The 16,380-nt window shown below is 42.2% G+C and overlaps 1 protein-coding gene across 4 annotated transcripts in view; it reads left to right on the top strand.

Moving 5' to 3' along the window:
• SHISA9 (shisa family member 9) overlaps positions 1 to 16,380 on the top strand; it is a 1,679,367-nt gene that overhangs the window by 1,308,651 nt on the left and 354,336 nt on the right. The gene's annotated exons all lie outside the window — the stretch shown is intronic.

Here is a 16,380-nt window from a genome sequence, read left to right as displayed (position 1 = left end):
TCTGTACACATCCTTTATGTTATTTATACTGGTATAGTATCAATTTATTTTGTTGGATGTGTCCCAAATGTATACATTTAAAGCAAAAATAAATACCTTTAAGGGCACGCTTGATGTTAATTGAATTTACATATGCACAATGCCAAATCTGACACTAGATACACACATAGTTTATCATCCAATGATGACCCCAACTATAAGGAAAACATGTTGTTTCAATTCATTATTACACATTTTAGGGTTTTAACCCTCTAGATGTTCATATATATGGTCAGATGGACAGTTTTAATCTTCTTAATGATCAATTCTAATAAAGGTGACTTCTCCCAATGTTGATTTAGTAAAATGTCTTTCCCCCACAACTCAGATGATAGTGTTTGCTTATTATGATAATTTCTAAGTAAGTGAAAACAATCCAATGAGATGATGTAAAGAATAAATGTTTCTCCTTTTCCTCTGAGATTCCATCCAAATTGATAAAACAGTTCTTCTTCCACTCCTATGGATCTATCAGTAATTTCTCTTATTTTAAGAAACATTTAATTTCAAAACTCCACAAACAACTGAAAAGCAGTATTGTGTGTCCTTCATTTCCTTTCGCCTAACTTTGAAAATGATCACAGCTAAATTCAGTCAAAATGTGCTAATAGTCTCGGGAGGATAGCTCAGGGGAAATGTGCTCACCTTGGAAGCAAGACGACACGGAGCCCCACAGGTTCAATCCCCATGTCCACGCTTAGAAACCTCTGGGTATTAAGCACATTATAAATAACCTATCATACCATATCAAGTTCCTTGCCAGTATTATATAGGTTATAAAAAATAAAAAATCGCATTTTATTTAGATTGACTAGGTGACATGTTATGAGACAGTACTGATTGATTGTCCTCTCATCTCAGGATACATTTGCAATCATGAGTTAAAGTGTGCTTCAGTCGCATGCCATAAAATATTGAAATATGCATTTTCAAGTATAGTGAAACAATGCCAGGGCTTCATATTTGTATTTCGGTTGTCTAAAAAACAGATGTGGTTATCATACAAATATTATTAGACTAAAGGAAGGAAAGATGCCTAGTAGAAATTGGTTGTCATAGAAGGTGATACGTTATTGCTTGTTTTTCTTGAAAGATATCACCCATATTCAAAATTGAAGTTGTAGTTAACACTAATTCTTTCAGTATATCAGGATGTAAGAGATTTTCTCAGAGCATGCCTTTTGTGTGGAATGTCAGTATTTTGGCAAATAGGTTTTTGTTGCCACCGAACTTCCATGTAGACATAGCTCTGCCTTCAATGTAATGTAAATGTGGGAGGTTGAACGTAAATAAGGTCCCCTTCAATGTGCCTTTATGCGTGGTCCAAAATAACTCAATACATTAGGATTGTTCTACGACAGTGTTTACCAAAATTCTAAAATGTTTAACCAAGACAACCAGAGATATAAAAAATGGTCTGTGAGCACCCATCACCGTTATATTTTGGATGGCCACCTTTGACAAAAAGGTGCTTTCACGGTCAGGATAAACATTGCTATTTTACATTTGCTCTCTACGGTCAGGATAAACATCGTTATTTTACATTGGCTCTGTTCTGGGGGTTTGAGTCACCCATATTCAAAATTGAAGTTGTAGTTAACACTAATTCTTTCAGTATATGAGGACGTAACAGATTTTCTCAGAGCATGACTTTTGTGTGGAATATCAGTATTTTGGCAAATAGGTTTTTGTTGCCACCGAACTTCCATGTAGACATAGCTCTGCTTTCAATGTAATGTAAATGTGGGAGGTTGAACGTAAATAAGGTCCCCTTCAATGTGCCTTTATGCGTGGTCCAAAATAACTCAATACATTAGGATTGTTCTACGACAGTGTTTACCAAAATTCTAAAATGTTTAACCAAGACAACCAAAAATATAAAAAATGGTCTGTGAGCAGCCATCACCGTTATATTTTGGATGGTCACCTTTGACAAAAAGGTGCTTTCACGGTCAGGATAAACATTGCTATTTTACATTGGCTCTCTACGGTCAGGATAAACATCGCTTTTTTACATTGGCTCTGTTCTGGGGGTTTGAGTGACAACTATTTGAAGTAATTTCAATGAAAACAAAAACAAATGCAAGTTTAGCGAAACCACAATTTTGTTCAAAGGCATACCATTGTTCATAATTAGTTTTTCTAACCTCTGCAATTAGTAAAATGTTGGCTATAACAATTGTCATAATTTCTTTGTAATCATTTGTGTCCTCAAATATCGTAGAATATGGTCAATGACGGAACCATCCTTTACAGGATTTTGTCAGTACATTAATAGATCACATGCAAATATTGATTCAGTAACCTGAAAGACCTGTCATCTCATTGCCATTTGCTGTGGGTGTTGTTGAATGGACCAAGCAAATGATTAGATGTGTAAGTCAAAAAGTTATGGTGAAAGAGGATGCTCGTGACAAAAACCATGTGTATAACCAAATGGTTAGGATAAAATATAATTTTTTTTCTTCTTCTTAATTATCGGATGCATGGGCGGACCCACACAGGCGCTTCCCCATCCTAAAGGATGATGTGCACCAGACCCACCAATCAATACTTAGCTTACATAAACTCACAACTCCTCACACGGCCCCGTTTGCCTCACAAAATCCAACATCACAATATTCCTCCTCCTGCCTCTCTCCCCTTCACCTCCCAGCAAAGTCTTCCCACTCAGCTCAGCCACACCTAGAGCAGACAATCGAACCCTCATCATTTCTCTCTCCTCAAAATGTCTCTCACACCTAAGCAGAAAATGTCCCACAGTCTCAGGCACACCACACACCGCACAATCTCTCGACTCACGTTTCCCCACTTGAAACAGTCAATCATTCAGTCCTGCATGTCTTATCCTCAACCGATTCAGCATCACTTCCTCCCCCTCCTCCATTTCAGACTCCCCGCATCCACCTTCACTGACACTTTCCCACAAACACCAAACATCCACCTGCCCTTCACACCACTCACCCACCTCTCCTGCCACTCATCTATGACCCGTCTCACCACCACCGCCTTCACCTCATCCACACTCAAAGATAATCTCACATCAACCGCTCCCCTTCTCATACCCTCACCCGCCACCAGATCCACCAACTCATTACCCAAAATACCACTATGACTGGGGACCCACGCCAACTCCAAATCCATTCCCCCGTGTACGCACCGATCAATCTTCCTCCTGATGTCTATAATTACGTCCTTCCTATCACCATCCCCCGCCATAATCGCCTGAAACCCAATCAATGAATCTGAAAATATCACCACCTTATCTAACCCCAACTCGCACACCCTATCGATCGCCAATGCAATCACCACCAACTCAGCCGTACAAATTGACACATCATTCGTCAATCGTCCCACTTTATACTCCCCAGTGCTTTCCAGATAATACGCCATACCCACTCTCCAAGACACAGGATCCTTCGTACCATCCGTAAACACCTTGCATCCTTCCTTTCCTGCCACATACGCCTGGCCCAAAGCTTTGATCTCGTTCCGCAATCCTCTTTTCTTCAACACCACATTCGCTAACTCCAAAAACACCTTTGGAGACCCCATCAGCCATCTCTCCAAATCCGTATCTGTTACAGTCATCAAATCGCCCACACCCCACTGCACTCCCTTTTCCCACATGTGAAACCCAAAAGTGCCTCCTTTCCTCCTCCACCGGTCACTATAATAATCAAACCGCCAATTATATTTCAAACATTCACACACCGGATGAGCCACACTCTTCTCACTGCACATCACCCACCATTTCATATTCAACGCATCTCTCCTCAACCCCAACGGCATCTCCCCCACAAGCATCTGCTAAGTATTGGGGATTCCATACTTCTCACAAGAACATTGTTTGTGAGCATCCAAAGTAAAGATGAAGAGTGAGATGCCCTTATGTTGATGTTTTTCTGTAACACACCCATTGATAAATCTCAGCTGAATATATAAAACAAAGGCTTAGCCAATCTAGCACTTTTTATCACCTTTTTTAATTAAAAAGGACAACACATTTCATCCTTCTCAGGATGTTTACCTTTAAATAAAATATTGTAACAGTAGTTTTATTCTAGCTTTCAGTCATAGTTATGGTTTCCTGACTTTAAAACTTGGCAATAACTCTCCCAACAGAGGAATAATATATATTTAAAAGAAAAATATTTGACAACTCATCTGGGTATGACGCTGTGTGTGATGGCCGTTTGGCTCCTGTCGCATATGATCGGATTGTTCTTGCTTTGTTCTTTTAATTGTCAATAATTCTTTATCATTTTCTGTCCCTGCAGCAATTGCAATGATTCGTAAACAGCTTTCTAATTTTTTACTTTCATTGTTCTGATTTATAAAAAAAGAATGTGCGACTACCAATATATGTGTTATCTGTGTCCAATATACAGTATTGTTCAACTTATACCACATTTCCTTTTCAACATTTCCAGTCTGCTACTGTTTTTTAAAAATGGACTCTACGAGGTGACACACTTTTCCCCATAAGATATTCTTTTCTCCTCTGCTGGGATCTCTTATGGTTAGTTACAGTCATAAAATCAAACGTTCTGTTGTTTGGAAAACATTTTATTCTTTGAGGATTTATTTCTGGATTGGATCCTCCTATTGCTCTATTTTCACTTCCAGCCTCTTTGAGTACTTGATTCTACTGACATTTAGGCCTTTAATAAAAAAAAGAAAGCGAGGTCTTCTGTTTTTACAACGAGGTATGCTCAAATATTTAGCACACATCTCTACACCAAAAAATGTTTTTATTCCATTCTCTTACGTTTTTCATTGGAATAATTTTAGTGGAGGTTGTATAGCAAATTCACTATCCATCTACCATCTCCTTTCCTCTGTATTTTCTTTGAATCTCTTGCCTATATATTTATCATATTGCGATCTGCTATTACTTTGTCCAAAATTACGACTGAAAGAATACTCAATTGGGAAGCCAGCAGTCTCCCAAACAGAAAACAGATTGTTTTATTTAAGGGTGTATTTTTTCCATTAGTATGGATTTATCTGCGAGTAGCCGGCATGCTATTTGTGATCATCAACAATTTAATGACCAAGAAAACCTTATAGATTATTCCTAGATATATCATTGACATCGCTGTTTAGAACTTTAGTTACTCCTAAATTGTCCTTCAATTTACCTACTCACGTGTGCTTCATTTACAATACAATGTTCCCCTTATCTGATTCATCCCAGTTACCATAAGGAAGCCTTCTAGTGCTATGTTGGTCATATCTAGGGACAGTCCAAATCTAAGGAGCAGCAATTGGGGAGATATTCTTTGAAGTGTAGAGTTTTCAGTTACATCCTGAAGTGTAGGATGGTTGGTAACCTAGTCCAGAGAGAGGGTACATGGCAGGAAATTGCCTGATTGTCATGTATTCCCTCTTTCTGTTCTTTGTTACCAGCATGGATATGTCGTGATTTCTGGTAATGCACTGGCCACTGGAGATGATGAGTTTCTCGGCCAGGTAGAGTGTTTTGGTTGTGGCTGCTTTGTAACTGATGCAGGCTGCCTTGGAAATGATGCATGCTTGAAGGGGTATACTTTGTTATAGTTTGAGGACCCCTAACACCTTAGCATACCTGACTACATATTTGACCCTTAGCAATCCCCTTTTCTGTAGTTTTAGTTTATCCATCCCTTCCGTTTTCTTCCCCCACTCCATTTGAACAATAGTTTATTGAAAATTCTGAAAAGTTAACTCTAAACTCCTGTCTTAATTCTTTATAGGCGCGTTACAAATACCATATCATATCATATCATATGTTCCTGTTAATTTTTCTTCATCCTGAATTCCAGTCTTTAGATTCCTGCTCATTGATTTTCAGCCTGCTGTACAGGAAAGTCACAAAGGCCAGGTATTGCCAATAAATGCAAATGCTAGATTGACATTTAGGGCTGACTGATGAAAAAGCAACACCATTTGTATGCTCAGCCATGAGATGCTGCTTAGCCGTTGATAGTGCACCCTCTCTGTACTTTCAATTGAAAGCCTACCACTGCTCATAAAGGTACTTGGTCATGAGAAAGGTTGACATCTACCTAGTTGCAGCCCCCTGTGACTAACACTCAGGCAAAGCAAGCATGCCAAGCATTGTACAAGTGTATAGAAGAGCGAGTGGATGCATTTTCCCTAGTCAACGCCCCTCACCCTTACCCTATTGGAGGAACAGATGAGGAGCTACAATTGGGAACCCATGCACAAGTTTATACGACATGTCCATACCACGTCGACTGTTTGAAAAACAATATGCATTCAGAGAGCTATTCAGAAGATACCCTCACGTTGAAACAGTGGAGGAAACCTACCAAGAATAATGTTCCTTGCCGAGTTGTCGAAAAAGCCGCAATGTATAAAATGATGCGTTTAAACAAAGTCTTAGGACAGCAAAAGAGTGTCCGAAAGAAGATACATGATCATATGTTGAAATTATACAAAAATTCTTAAGCATACCGATGTAACTGAGCAGTAATAGGAACATGTGCTCCATGATGCAGTAGTTACAAAAACAAAGAAGAATGAAGTGGCCCCCTGGTCAATAACTGTAAATATGCTGAAACACAAGGTAGAAAGAATAGATAGAAGCTTGCTTAGGAGAGGTATGTGTTCAACATTTAGGACAACCATCAGAACAAGATGGGCGACGGCTCATGTTAATCAACCCAGTTACCTCAAAAACACAAGCCCAGGATCTTAAACGTGGCAAGATGATGCAGAAGCTATTTAGCTTGCAAAATAGAGGAGTACATTGGCTTTGAACCAAGGGTGTTATTTCGAGAGATGAAGAAAAAAAGCACAAATGGAGTCTACGTGCAGACCATGACCAAGGTCATATTTTCTAAAGATTAGGAGGAAAATGAACATTTACTGATGCCAAATAGTGGGTGATTAAAAGGCACAACGTCAATGTGGGATAGAGTGAGAAAGTCTCTAAAGGATAAAAGAAGTACTGCACCCAGCAAAAGTTGAATCAAATAAGGTTAAAAGCACCGTCAATATCGACAAATTCATGGTGTTATAACACGTGATGAAGAGCTTGAAAACACAGGCTATTAATTAGGCTTTGAGCTAAGATAGTGGTGCACCTACACCCCCTCAGATTTCCTGAGACTTTGCAGACTGGAAAGGTCAACCGTATTTGTTTATTTATTTATTTAGCAATTTGTATAGTGTACCCGACCCAGAGGCATCTGGGTGCTGTTCTTACAGAAGAAAATGGTCAAGCGTACATCGGTAACAAAATTACCCATAAACATGAGGGACAGTCTGGGGCGTGCTAGGTTATCACGTCATCTTAAGTAGGAGGGGTATTTATGTTTTTAGGATTTTAGGTGCTGAGCATGACTTAGTTGCATAAATCCTGGGAGAAGAGACAGGTTTTCAGTTGTTTTCAGAAAGTCCAGAATAAGTCTTATGACCTTAGTTTGGCTGGTTGAGTGTTCCAGTGACAAGCAGCTACAACTGGGTAGCTACTGCCACCTTCAAACAGAAGACACTGGCACGAGGCCCACCGATTAAAGAGGGTGGCCTAATTGGGAAACAAAGGAAGAGCTGACGTATCTCCAACCACCTGGGTTTTGTTTATATGTAGGTGCTAACAAGCCAAATGTCCAAGGTTGGATTTGGGTTGCCAACCCATTAGAATAGCCTGCCAAGTACTTTTTCATACAGTGGGCCTCATTACAACCCTGGCGTTAAGGGGTTAACGGCTCCGTAAAAGGCTGCGGCGCCTTTAAACCCTTAACGCCCGATTCACACTTTAACACCTGCTTTTTGCGGGCGTTAAAGTCCAACCCGCTAAGGGACCTTGGTGCTAATTACGGCACCGTAATTTACGGTGCCGTAATTAGCGCCTTCCCCATTCTCATTGAGCCCTATGGGCCAAAAATGGGAATGGGGAAGGGGCCATGGTGAATGGGGATTTACCGCCCCGCCAACCTTGGAATGGGGCGGTAAATCCGCCATCCACCATGGCGGAATCCGGCATGGACCATGGTCCTAATAGCACCATGGTCCAACGCCAGGGTTGTAATGAGGCCCAGTGTTGCAGAAAATAAGTCCACTGACATATTTTCCGCAGTGTCAATTGCTTTATACCATGTGACTAGACGTAGCTTAGGGTGTGTCCTACAAACAAGGGGCCACCAATGAGAGACTAACACTTCTGCATTCTATATGTAGACTTGTTCCATTAATCCAATCCCACCCCTCGATAGGTTTTCAAAGTTTTCCACGTAGGGTGACATCATATATGACTCATCTAGCATTATATGAACTACGCATGATTGAAAAACAGTGTGATCCTGCATGAGTCGAGTTGATGAGTGTATATTCTCCCTGCTTTACTTCATGTTATTAAAGCAGTATTTCACCATCCCCTTTGAGTCTGTCCGGTTATTGGGTCTGAAGTATTTTTCATAGTAATTCCATCAGGCACAACAAATGCTTCAAGGCGCTACAGCATAAGTGGTTAAAACATGAGAAGCTCTTATTAGCTTTATCAGTCAGCTCAGGAACTCACATAAAGTGTTCCCAGAAGAGGGCTGTTACCATTCAAGACATGTGCCAAAGTGGGCATATCTCTGGGCTTGCCATAAGCCATTGGAATAGATGCAATGCTTGAGGTATTCTCGTAAAACACAAAATCAGGTGACATAAATCGACTATAATCGTGACTTGATTGACTGCACAGTGCTTATGTGAGTTTCCTATTCATACTCACTCGAGAAAAGGCAAGTTTTCATTATGTGCTTAACTTTTACAGGCATCCTGGTCTGCGAGGCACAGCCAGTAATCGATGGTAGACATTTAGTGCCAGATTTGCAAAGCGTTTTTCTATGGGATTTCACCATTGTAAAACACTTTTGTAAATCAGACCCTAAGTCTTTGAAGTCCTCCTGCACGTTACTTGATGATGTTGGCACACGTGATACATCCAAAGACATGCCAGGCACCCTCTTGGCTTGATCATGCAATTTTGGTGATGTGAATCTCATTGGCCTTTGAGCACATTGGACATTTGATATAAGAACTGTGGTTCTGCATCAAAGAAAAGGGGAACGCTAGTTTGTTGACCAGGTGGCAAATCTTGCATTACTCTCTTGCACCTTCACTTGTGTCAATGGTGTTCTGGCATATGTTGAAATAACTTCTTCATTGCCATTTTCTGCTGCGCTTCTACTTCATTGTTCTCCATGCCGCTGCTGACAGAACCATACGCCATCAACCTTGATGCATGAAGCTCAAATCAATGTTCTTACTTTTGTTTGATAGGCACATGTTGTGACCTCTGACCACTTTCTACATCTTTTCTCCATTGTCCACATTGTCCAAAAGGCCTTCTAGAGCCTGGGGCCTCAATACCTGCAACTCTCTCTTCCTAAATATCTTCCTTCTGGAGCTCTTCGCTCATCCGCCTCTAACTCCCTCAGGGTCAGTCACTTCTCCAAGCAACGAGTTGGTGGTAGATCTCTTTCTTCGGCTGGGGCCTCCCTCTGGAACAGCCTCTCTGCCTCCCTGAAACTTGAGGAGAACCATCTACGGAAGCCCCTCAAAACCTTCCTCTTTGCTTCTGCTTTCTCTCCTCCTCTCCCCTGCTGAATTCCTGACTGAAACTGTACTGGTTACCTGGCCACCCTCTGATCTCAGGCCCAGGTTCCCTCCCCCGCCAGTTGCACACCTATACTGCCTTCCTGGCAACCCCCGCACATGGGGACTGTTCTTTGTATCCCTCCAGTCCTCCACCAGCACTTGTTACCTGATGTCTGCACTTACCCTGCCCTTGCCGCCAGCTGGCCCTACTTCTTTCATTGTTTTATTTATTTTTTATCCCATGTACTTCACTGTCCCCATCCCACTCTGCGCTTTTCCTCTACCCCTCCCCCCGCACTTGCGTGATCTGAATGACACCTGGCCTAGTAGGATTGTTGTCTCTGTCTTCCCTCTGTTTCCCCCTCCCTTGTCGCATCGCGCCTTGAAACAATTGTGTATAGGCACATTATAAATGCCATATCATATCATATTTATTGCTGGCTGTAGTATTGGGGTTCACACATATACTCATTGGGCAACGCAGTGACCATATGCAAAGCCGTCACTGCACCTGGCACAAAACACTGCTTCCATGTGCTCTGTGAAACTGTTCATCCTTGGTAGCCCACGGAATCATCAAACTGAATAAAGCAGGGATCGCACATCACCAAAGTTCAATGACATCATTATGGCGCTGGATCTCACTGCCATCTTCGCTTTTCTTCATTCCTTCTTTAGCTTGGCAGACATCCCATCCTCGTCGCCACTTGTAGTATTGGGGCTCACACATATAACTGGAAGCAGGGAACACTCTGGAGTCCAGCGAGTATAAATCTAAATTAGCTTTAATCAGATACAGGGTATAAATAAGAAGGGAGGTAGGGGATGTGGAATATGCATCCTTCAGTGCTTGATCTCCCATCCTGTCTCACCAACCATCATTCCTGGAATCCTGGGGTGACACCAAGTTCTAGACACCCCTCCATTCTATGACTTGCAGAGATGCACACCATGCAAGCATAATACTACACTGGCCAGACTACCATCTGCAAAGGGGGTTTGTCTTTTGACTGATTTGATTGCAACACCAGCCATCAACCAGACCAATTTTGAAAATGCACAGTTCCTCATTCAGTGATTGCGGTAGCCAGCTTTCATTGCAAGATTCCCTACATGTGTTTGCCATATTAATGCCTCTGCCGTTTGTTGACACCACGCGCACAAGCACGCAGCACCTTCAATCACGCGGCCCTAAGATTATTTCACTAGATTACAACGTTCCATAAACAATAATTATGACCACGTCTGTGTGTGTCATTATCACAGGTAGCTGACATATTTTAATTGGTTTCCCTTTCATCATTCAAACGAGAGAAATCAAGGAAAGAAGGAAAGGTTCCGCACAATCAACAAGCCTATACATTAAGATTCCACTGCGCAAATTATTTCTCTCGGGTGTTAATTAAGCAAATGTTTCTGTGTTTATTCCCTTCCAGTTTTCTCTGACTAGAAGGTCATTTCTACCAATAATTATGCCTGCTCTCCTCTTCACTGTATAGGAAGCCATTTGACAGCTGTAGAACTGCTTTCAATTGTTCTGATCATTCCTTGCCAGAGGACCAGTCTTCAATAGAGCACGACTTCAGTATTGATCACAAAATGGCCGCTTTGTAACTTAAGCCTATGCCATCTGGCACGTGCGTGTGCCCTGATAACGTGTGCGTGCCCGAGCGTATGTGCGTTGAGTGTAGTTTGGCGGGGAGGCAAATCTGCATTGAGCTGTCTCTTTCCTCCTCAGCTCATAAAGACCCCACGCTTCTGCAAGCGTGTTTGTACGAAAAGAAAACTTCCAACGAAAGTGGAAAGAAGATTATTATGCTGCTATTATCTGAAAAAAAGATGTACAACTCCCACCTAGCGTATTTTTTTTTAGACAGCGGTGAAAGAAAGATAATCACTTTGCACAATCACATTGACAGCTCACATATCCACCGTCCTCTTTTCTCTAGTACACTGAGAGAAAGGCTACATTATCGACTTGATGTTCAGACACTTGGCGACAAGAACACCCAAAATATCCAAGCACATATGTGATTGAATATGTAAATATACGGCTTCTCAGTGTGGATATGCAGTAGTCCTATGGCTGTTAGGAAGGTGGATACACAATTCAACGGTGCGATTTAGAAATTGCAGCACATTAATTGGAAGATGGTGACAACCATGCAGCTCAGTGGGCTCAGCACAGCCCAATTCAAGGGGTCAGCAGAACTCATGCTTAATCCGAGTTTTTGGGGGTGGGGAAAACACAAATGTTCAACCTTTGTTATTGATATAATAATTAATAGTGATTGTTTCACACTGTCCCTAGTGGCATATGTGACTTTGTGCTTTCCAACAGAAGGTATTGGATTTTGTAGGCCCTAAAATCATGGACGGTGCCGAGCCCTGGCTTGGGGGGTTAAGACCTCCCACTTTGAGGAAGATGGCAGCAGTCTGCTGTGACGCACAGCCAGGAACGGCATAACAAAGGGCTAAGTGACGTGCCTGTCAAATTTCTCACCTTGGAGAGAGGAATATTTACATTGACGCAGTCATTAATGTGGCCACAAAAGCAAATGAACAAAGAAAGAGGACACAAGCCTGTTCATACCCATTAACCACTGGGCCCACCTTTTAGGTGGCCCATGCATGCACGTGATGATTAGCATCTCTTTGTTTCCTAAATAGCCTCTGAATTGGGGTGAAAGATACATGTAATGGGCCAAACAAAGTACTTTTTTGATGTTTTCATGACTTGTCCATGATTTTGCCTTGCAGCGTTCTGACCGCAAAACTCAAGAGGGATGAAAATGTTTGTGTGCCCTCTTGAGGAACCAGCGGTCTCAATGATAAGGGTTACACCATGTGCCCCTACGGTCCACAGGTGCACAATCTTGCCTGATCAAATTCTAATGCCCCTCCTATGATTGGCAGCAGCCTTTTGAGAAGTTCCAAGGAGCTAAGTCTGCAAAGGGTGTTAACACAGACCCCACCCTAATGTCAGGTGGTATTCACTGTGACCTTCGGTCTTATATGCCCATGCTTTGCAAACCTAGGATTTCCGGAAGTGACCTGCTCTGGTCAATGTACCTTGGTTGCATAGTGGAAATTCACATCCAGAGGTTTTTTTGCAGAAGAAGCATACGAAAATAGAATTTGGTGACCGCTACTGGTAGTCTGGCCACCGAAAATGTTCGAATTGATTCCGTTCAGCCATTTGGACTGCGTCTCATTACAAGTTGTCCATGCAGAATTAACATGCAGGTATTAACATATGCCAGCACGTTTCCGAAATGGCCAACTAGAACTTTGCCAGTCGGGTGCATGAGTAATTATTATCATAATTTTTCATATTTTCTTTTTTCATTTGTTAAACGCTCAGACCCTGGGGTATGACAGCGTGGTAATCCCACCATCCTACCAGCAAAAATTGCTGGTATTACAGGTGCTGTAAATAATAGAGCCTGTAATACCGCAAAGTCCCGCATGCAATGGGGACTAACGCCACGCACCGCCACATGTAATCTGGCAGTAATACAGCCAGACTGAGTGCCAGTAAGGCCATGATTCACCGCCAGGATACCGGCATTGCTGTAATGAGCCTGTTTGTGCTCATTCCGTGTTTGGCAGTAATTTGGCAGTACAAACACTGAATTCCCACCGCAATCAACACTCCAGCACCTACCCTCTCTGCTCTTTTCCTGGAGAAAAAGCTTTACATTTTGGCTAATTTGCATATCGACAATGCCTTGCTTTTGGGCCTCAGACCTGGACGTGAAGATCCAGCGATGGCTACTAGTTGCGCTGTGGAGTGTGTGACTTGGCTCCAATGGATTTTTTTATTTTCACATTTTAGCTGAAAGTTTATTTTTCCAAACCTTTCTCAATGGGATTCTTAACAAATCCTTCCCAACATTTCCAGTCCTTGAGGGGACACACTTCATGACACACTTTTTGTTTGGAAAATATCTGCCAAATCCGTCCTGCAAGTCAAAAGTTATTAGCAATAGAATTTCTGCATTTCCTATGGAACAAGTCCCTCACCTTGATTATATATATTACTAGCAAAAAGTACCCATTCTCTGAACAGGTTCTGTGGACAGACATGACACCACTCTTATCAATTGTTGAAATAAATGATCCTGTAGGTCACTGTTCCGATTTGCTTCTCGCTTGGCGTGCTTTGCCCTCTGAAGGAAACTACACGGAGAACGGGCGTGTGTGGCTGGCTGACATACCCCTGAGCAGACGTTAGGGGGAGGCAAGAGTTGATGTGAAGCTGCATAATGGGACCTACTATGCTCTCTCCCCACCTGTTGCCTCACCCTGGCGTGGTGCAGTTTGTTGCAATGGATTGCAGTTCAAATGTCCCAGAAACCATGCATTCTAGGGTTCTAGGCAACACACTGAGTTAAGCTGGTCCTGACTTCCCACATCCACTAAATGTCAAGGGTTTTGTTTCTTTTAACCTGCTCAATTTAACCACACTTTACAGTTTTTTCAGTGAATTTCAAGGGTTTTGTTATACCATTGTTTTTTAAAGGGCCACTAGCCATCACTATACATGTTCCCCCAATATCTTTCTTTTGGACCCACTAGGTGGCCACCGAATTTGGCCGTGGCCTCTATTGATGTCTTTCGGGCCTACTAGCCAGGGCCTTAGTCCCTGGCCAGAGAATTCAGCCGGGCCCACTATATATTTTAAAACACTACCTTTCTTTCCCGCTCACTAGCCATGGCATTTGCCCGTGACCATTGGACCTGGCCTTCGGCCGTAGCCCTGTTACATGTTTCCCCAATAGCTTTGTTCTGGTCCCACTGGCCTTGGTCTTCAGCTGTGGCCACTCTGTATATTGGTCCAATAGGTTTCATACATAGAGGCCTTTAGCCATGGCCTATGGCCATGGCTTGTGGCTACGGCCTTCGGCTGAGCCTACATTACTATGTTTCTTTTTGGCACAATAACCATGGCCCCTTGGCATGTTGCCCACTAGGTGCCATGTCCACTGTACATGTTCCCAATATATTTCTTTCGGACCCACTAGGTGGCCATAGCCAACTAGACATGTCTCTCGGGCCCACTAGCCAGGGCTATCTTTTAATGCACTACTTTTCTTTCCTGCTTACTAGCCATTGCCTTCACTCATGACCATTGGTCCGGCCTTCATCCGTGGCCCCTTTACATGTTGCTCCAATAGCTTTCTTCTTCTATGGCCACTCTACATATTGCTCCAATAGGTTTCCTAAACGGGCCCAATAGCCAGAGTCTTTGGCCATGACTAGTGGCCCGGCCTTCAGATGTGGCCACAAGACGAGGTTTCTTTTGGACACACTAGCCATGGCCTTTTGCCCTGGCCCCTTGACATGTTGCCCACTCGGTTTTGTTGGGGCCCAGTAGCCATGGCTTTGGCAATGGCCACTTACCATATTGTACCATTTTGTTCCTTGAAGTAACCCAGTATCCATAGCCTTCGGCCACAACCATTACCACCAACCTCATCGTAGCTGTAAAATTACCTTTTCTTAATCTAATTTTTTAACTGTCTCTTTTAACAAAGAAATTTCCCCATAACCGCGGTTGTCAATGTACTACAGATAACTGCAGTTATCCGTAAATGCACACAAATAACCACAGACATCCTTTAAAAGAGGGCAAAATGCCAAACTCTTCCCTGGCCTCCCAGCACTCACCAAGTGCTCCCCTCCTTTTGCCATGTGCCTCGCAAACCCCTTGAGTTATTTCCCTTCCTAGCCCTCTCCCATTCCCTCAACACTCCTCCTTTCATCTGACCCACTTACATTCCAAATCTAGTTTTCTGTCATAAATGGGATTATCCTGTCGGATAACCCCTGTTATGCAAAAACATTTGAGCTCTGAACTTGGTCCCCAGCCCCAAATCCCCAATTTCACATGGTGCCCTCTCTCTCCATCTCTAGCCTGATGCCATTTCATAAATTCTCCTCCTCTAAATGGCATTTTTTTAACATAATTTTTGTTGGCTAACCCCGGTTATACCCGTTACAACTGTGGTTATCTCTCACATTGGGCAACAAGAAAAATGGCAGCTTTTTCATTTCACTCAGCCCCTCTTCTGCAAAGCACCAAGAGCGATATTAATCTTTTAAGAAGCAGGGGGCCCCGTTCTCCAATTAATATTTTAAAAACTACTTGATGGATTTACCCCAAATGAGTCAAAGAAATAAGTCAATGCTTTGTGCCCAAACTGATTCTTGTTTGGTCCAAATCTTCCAAGTAGATTTCAAGCTAAGGTTGTTCAAAAACGTCACTTTTTCTCTATGGACAAATAAATGGGAGTAGACTGAAAACTGTGTTTTTATCTATTGTTAATAACATTTTAATTTTTGTATGAATTTTTCCCAAAATTTCCAGTTTGGGGGGCCCATGACAAACCCTTTGTTTTGAAAATTTCTCCAAATCCCACCAGGAAGTCAACATTTATACACCTCTCTCAGCCTCTATGCTGCAAAGCACCAAGACTGATATAAAGGTTTTAAGGCTCAGGGGGGCATCCCATTCTCTGTTGAATATTCTAAATACTACTAGATGGATTTACCCCAAATTAATCAAGAAATTTAGTTAATTGCTTTGTGCCTAAGTTGTTTTGTAATTTGGTCCAAATCTGCCTAGTGGTTTTCACGCTGCAGCTGTTCAAAAACTGCACTTTTTCTGTATGGGAACATATATGTACTGCAAACTGTGAAAAAATTGTGTTTTGTTTTCTTAATAACTTTTTCATT

This window comes from Ambystoma mexicanum, chromosome 2p, assembly GCF_040938575.1.
Source record: "Ambystoma mexicanum isolate Mex_15411 chromosome 2p, UKY_AmexF1_1, whole genome shotgun sequence".
NCBI classification, from domain to species: Eukaryota; Metazoa; Chordata; class Amphibia; order Caudata; family Ambystomatidae; genus Ambystoma; species Ambystoma mexicanum.
The sequence above is the reverse complement of the archived record's forward strand: the minus strand, read 5'-3'. Positions and strand labels throughout refer to the sequence as shown.